The sequence below is a fragment of the Calypte anna genome, chromosome 2 (assembly GCF_003957555.1).
Source record: "Calypte anna isolate BGI_N300 chromosome 2, bCalAnn1_v1.p, whole genome shotgun sequence".
In the NCBI taxonomy this organism is placed as follows: domain Eukaryota; kingdom Metazoa; phylum Chordata; class Aves; order Apodiformes; family Trochilidae; genus Calypte; species Calypte anna.
Genome location: NC_044245.1, coordinates 65869930 through 65876018, shown reverse-complemented (window position 1 = coordinate 65876018; position 6089 = coordinate 65869930).

Here is a 6089-nt window from a genome sequence, read left to right as displayed (position 1 = left end):
CGAGGTGGGTAAAAATCAGTGGCTCGCCGTAGATTAATGAGAAAGTGCTTTTAGGTGAACTCCCGGGGACACTACGTAAGTCGGCACACGTGTATGCCCACAGGAGGCACAGGGGGCTGGATCCAGCACCTCTGCAGAGCTCCGTGCCCGTGTAACACCAGGGCTGCAGCCCAGCACAACCGGTTCAGCCTGGCACCATTCCTTGCTCTGACAAGCTGCTGCTTGCAGCCGAGTACACTGATCTGTCCAGACAGGTAGGCTTCACTTCATATTGTCTCTTCCAGGCTCCTCCTTCCCTACGGTCATCCCTTCTCTGAAGGCTTCCCTCAAGCCTCTTCTGCAGAACTGATGCCAGGAAGGAGTTTGCTGCACTGCCCATATACTTGTGTAATACTCACCTAGCTGTATGGACCAAGTTCCACTTAGAGCCAATTCTGCCTTTGGTCACTAGGCTCACTTTTATGCTACTCTATCTTTGCAAGGGCCATCACTAAAGCCAACAAAAATCACTTAAAAAAAAAAAAATCACTTTTGAAAGCTACAGCCTGCCTCAACAACTTGGCATCCAAAATCTTTACTGTGTGTATGTGAAGGAATTACAAAGGACTCAACTACATTTATAGAATTATAGAATAATTTTGGTTGGAAGAGACTTCTAAAGTCATTGAGTCCAACCATTAACCTAGCACTCTGCCAAGTTCACCACTAAACCATTTCCTTACACACCACATCTGTACCTCTTTTACATACCTCCAGTATTGTTGACTCCACCACTTCCCCGAGGAGCTTGTTCCAGTGCCTGATAACCTTTTCTGTAAAAAAATTTTTCCTAATATCCAAACTCAACCTCCCCTGGCACAGCTTTAGCCCAAGCTAGAAAAAAAACCCCAAAATCTAGCAAACCTAGATTGACCAGAACAATAGATAATCACCAAAATCAGAAGTAGAAATCTATTATTTGACAACAGTCACCTTTTCTTTAAATAAGGTTTATTTCTGTGCTCCAAATTAAGTGACTGGCTAACCATGAATTCAAGAAATAAATAAGCAAGTGCACATTATTTCCCTCCTTCAGCATATGGAAGAATACCAACAGATCCCTTAAACAAGATACCAGTTTCGAAGAGAGTGAGAATGACTAATTCTCAGATCTTGAAGAACAGTATTCTGATACAACCAGGTGACTTGTCTAACCACAGAAAGTACTGCCTCTCATTAAGCAAGCTGGTTTCTTTTCCACACAAGTGTATTTTTAGTCTGCTTTTTCTCTGTACATGTAACACATTTAAAGAAAGACTTCTAAATTAAACTAATAATCCTCTTGCCTTAATTAAAAATAGATCATTTAAAGGCTATTTTGAAATAATTTTAAATAATTGTGTGAATTCAAGTTCTCCATCTAAGATTCAGACCATCTAACAATGATGGAATTACAGCATCTCTTTCAGTAGAAACTGAAGCATAATGGTTCAACACTCCCAGGATGAACAGTTACAGATTACAGTCAAATTCTCATCAGTTAATGCTTGGAAACAAATCTTTCACTGAGAAAACCTCTTTTGACTCATAAAATGCTAATAAGATTGATACTGCTTATGTAAATCAGCTTTTGCTGCTTGCTGATTTGGATCTTGATTAAAATTCAAATATTCCATCCACAACCTCACTCCATCTCTCTTCTCCTTTTGCATTTGAAGATGTAAAACTTCAGTTCTCGTCCTCCTATTTCTATTAACTGCCTTGGGAATACAGCAAAAATGTGGAGAAGAAACCAAAGTAGTTTTGCAAGTAGCCTGGTGACAACTACTCTCTCTCTACATTTATTCTGAAGAACACCCACAAAGGTTTTACACAACCCAAACCATACTCATGCCCTATCATGCAAGGTGAAAGGTTTTATACAACCCAAACCATACTCATGCTCTATCATGTCAGGTGAAGACAAATCAGACAAGGGGTTTTATGAAGAAGACCATCCAGTCACCAACATTTTCACTGCTTTGCCATCATCTTCCACCTTGTAATCCTCTTACCCCTCTTTTGCACCCACACTATCCCCCACTGCACCATAGCAACATCACCCAGCCTGCTTCTCCAGCTATCCATCCTCTGCCTTCCACGCCCCAGATGTTTTCCCAAAGATAATCAGTCCTTGCTCAACAGCAGGGGTTTCCTCCCAGCTCCAAGGGACTGAAGCCAGGAGCTGAACTTTCCAGATGTCAGTCCCTTGGTAAGAACCTGAGCACCACCACGGGGAAGCTGAGCTGGCAGAACCAGGGGCAAACTGTCCCATGGATGAAGGGTCACTGGCAGCAGCTTCTTACACTTACTGTAATTGCTCCTCACCAATCAGAATTTCACAGCAGCTCATTTTGGGTGACAAATGCCATCTGGGAGAGAAAGCATGAAAACCCATCAACCAATGGGTGGTAAGTTATATTTGCAACAATGGATCTAAACTAACCACCTAATAAAAAGAATATTGCCAGTACACAGCAGTTAACTTGGGATGATTACCAGCAAGAGGTGCTTATCCTGGGATGTCAACAGGCACTGCTGCGTATGACTTACAGCCCCTGTACACCATCTTCTGAGGTCCTCCATGCTCTTGACCTCCATTCTGGAAGCACAATTAATCTCAAAACAATTGTATAGGCATAATCCTGATACCCCAAACCCAGCCCCTTTACTCCCCATACAGTCAGCTCCTGCTGTCCAAGAGGCACCAGCTTGCTCCTGGCAGCTGCTTTGGCCTGCAGTGGTGAAGCAGTACAAACGAGTTATTTATCCATGTGGTGTGCTTGGCCAAACGAAGTCCTTGGTGGGCACTGTGTGGTCAGGAAGGCTGTGCATTGAATAGGCCTGATGTAAATGGTTTGTAGGACTAAGGGAGCCCAAGACTGGAAAGAACCTCAGAGGTCACAGAGTTTAGCTCTTGTTCTGCCAGATAATAGTACTGTATGATCCTATTTATAAACTGCCCCAGCTCTATTTTAAAAAAAGTGACAGATTTTTTTTTTTATTTTTTTTTTCCCCTACACTACTCCACAAGTTAGCTCCTTGCCTAGCATTATGAACTTTTTCATAGTCTATATTTATTTATAGCTCATTCATACCAGGGTGTTCCTGTGCCAGATGAACTTAGCCTTCATATGAACTCCTCCTTTTCCTCTCACTGACAGTAGTCAGAGGTAACAGTGGAATCCTTTCTCGGCTTTTGTTCTGCGAGACTAAACAAGCCAACAGCTCCCATTCATTCATGAGTACCGTCCCACAAATCTACATGACCAGGCTGGCAGAGAAAAATAAAATCAAAACCAGCCATCCTCTAATCCATTCACACACGGATGAGCAGAAAATACATTTTAACAACCTTAGCTGTCTTATCCCTGACATTAAATGCATCATTAAAGAGGGACTAGCTTCTTATCTGAGGGTTTGTATACTTTGCAGATGTTTCCCTTTCCAATCACATCACAGACAACTACTTCCCTTTTGTTACCCTGAAGTGAAAAGTTGATACTGTGTATGCATTCCTGTTTGTCTGGAGTTTTTAAAATGTGATTTGCTTCCTTGTAACAAAAACAATCTACAGCAAGTTACTGCCCTGCTTTATCAGACTCCAGAAATTGGTGTTTGGCAAAGCAAAGCCTGATCCACATGAACCTCTGTGCCACACTTTTTCCTCTTCTATGCTATTCAAATATTACTTTACTATTTATTGTGGTCACTTAGTGTAAGGGTGGTGAGACTCCGGAACAGGTTACCCTGGGAAGTTATGGATGGCCCCTCCCTGGAAGTCTGCAAGGTCAGCTTTGAGCAGCCTGGTCCAGTGGGAGATGCCCCTGCCCATGCAAGGGGGTTGGTCTTAGCTGATCTTTAGGGTCCCTTCCAACCCAAACCATTCTATGATTCTATGATTTACAGGTGAGGAAAATAACCCCTCAGAAGCAGCTGTTGCTCAGCTTCCTGTTCCTCACTTACATTTTCCTCATTTCAAGAACTTTGCTAGAGCCAGGCTTGTTTTCCCAAGAGCTTCCTGTTTCTAATAGATATTTCACACCAACAGCTGAAGTTGTGGCAGCAGAGAATGCTAATTTCTGGAAGCAGGGAGGGAAAACAAGAAGCTGCCTGAGACCCTCAGGGAAGAAACACCAGATGCATTATCCAGCCCAGATAACACAGGAGTTTGAACAGGAAAATCTGAGCCTCCAGTGTTACTGCTTTAAGCCATGCATTTGCCATGCTGAGATTTGCATTTAGAAGTGTTTAAACTAAATTTCATGGAACCAGAGTGCATATACCTCTTTGCAATGCTCAGACTGAGTTTCAGGAGCCACTATGGCCCTCACAAAAATTGCTCTTTTGTGTTCCATTACATCAAATACAAAGAGATGTGACGAACTGTGCTTGCACACATCTTCTGCTTTACCTAGTGAACTGTCTTTATCTCAAGCCATGAGTTTTCACCCCTGTCCCACTGGGGGTGTGGGCAAAAAGCTGTGTAGGGTTCAGCTGCTCACTGCAGTGAAACCACAACACTTATCCAAGCCAAGATATTTTTTCCAACCCTTTTCTTATTTTTTCAGTTCTTGCTTGGGGAAATCTTCTAAAACTACATGAGTTATTCCCTTCCAATCACATTCAAAGGCTGCAGCAAGACTCTTTGATTTAATGTTTTTTCATTGTAACTGGCAGATGCCAGGAGCAGTGGAGGCCATTAGAGCACAGCTGACTTTGAGACAACAGACAAAACCTGGGAAATCAGAGCAGCTTTCACTACACATTTTATGGTGTGATAGTATACAAAATAAAGAGAAAAGCCCATAGGCTACCAAATTCCACTGAGTCAGAATAGTGCTTCTGTTTCTTTTAGTCCAGATTTTGGTCCCCATGATTTACAGCAAACACTAGTTATTTTCAGTGTGTCATTTGTATCTCAGGTGTATCACTTAACTTACCATATAAACTTAGTTTTCTTATTTACATTCCACTGTTAACTCTATCTATAATCCACAAAAAAAAAAAAAAAAAAAAAAAAAAAAAAAAGAAAAGAATAGAACAAACTCATACGTATGACCCTCTAACCTCTAAGAGACTTTTAAATCTCAGAATAGAGCAAGTTGTATTTTGACAGCTGTCCTTTGACTCCCAAACTACAACCCCTCAGGGGCTGTAGCATTATGTAATTTTAGTGACAGCACAATTGTCATTCAGCTAGAAAGAAGGATATTGTGATCTCAATGGAAAAGAAAGGCGATACTGCCATCTGTAAGCTTATAGCCCTTTTTCTTTGGTAATTTGTACCTCTCTTGAAGGGTTAGGAGTGGAAATTACTACAAGCTGTTGAATAAAATGACATCATTTTGCCACCCACAAAATGTTACGAGTTTGACAGCCTAGAAAATGGCAAAGCAGCAAGGAAAGAGCCATCTCCTTGCCACTGAGCACTCTCATTTCTGGAGGAAACGTCTGCTCATTGTGCCAGCTGACCACTGTCTCTGTGGGACTCTGACCACCGTGGCCACAAACCCAGTTTCAATGGTTGTTCCCTCCACTGGCTGCAGGAAGGGAATATATAATTGCTGGAAATGCTTCTCACTCTGTGGTCTTCTGATTCTTCTGGTTCAGTCAAATGAAACAGAATTTTGCTTTCAGGCAATTTACTCTCAATTGTAAGTCACTATGCAGCAAAATTAATAAATAGGGAAATTCAGTTATGCAATTAGAAGTTGTTAGGAAGAATGGGATAATATAGATTGAAGATTTCATGGATCATAAAGAAAGAATTTCCTGTCTATTAATTCTGCAGCTGTTTTAATGTGTTCCTCTTAATGATGGAATACTGGAGGCTATTTTTTTCCATGGTTGAATTCTCTTCCATTACACTGCACACACCCTCTTAAGTAACCTGCAGCTGCTTTTATCTGCCAGTACAAATGCTGGTCTATTGTGATATTTGACACAGTACAGAACCCCTGTGATTTCTCCATATACCCTAAATAAAACCAGCCTGATTCTCAAGAAACATGGGCTGCAGTCATGAGTAGAAGTCTAAAATGTCTTGAAATTCCCAGAAGGGGAGTGAA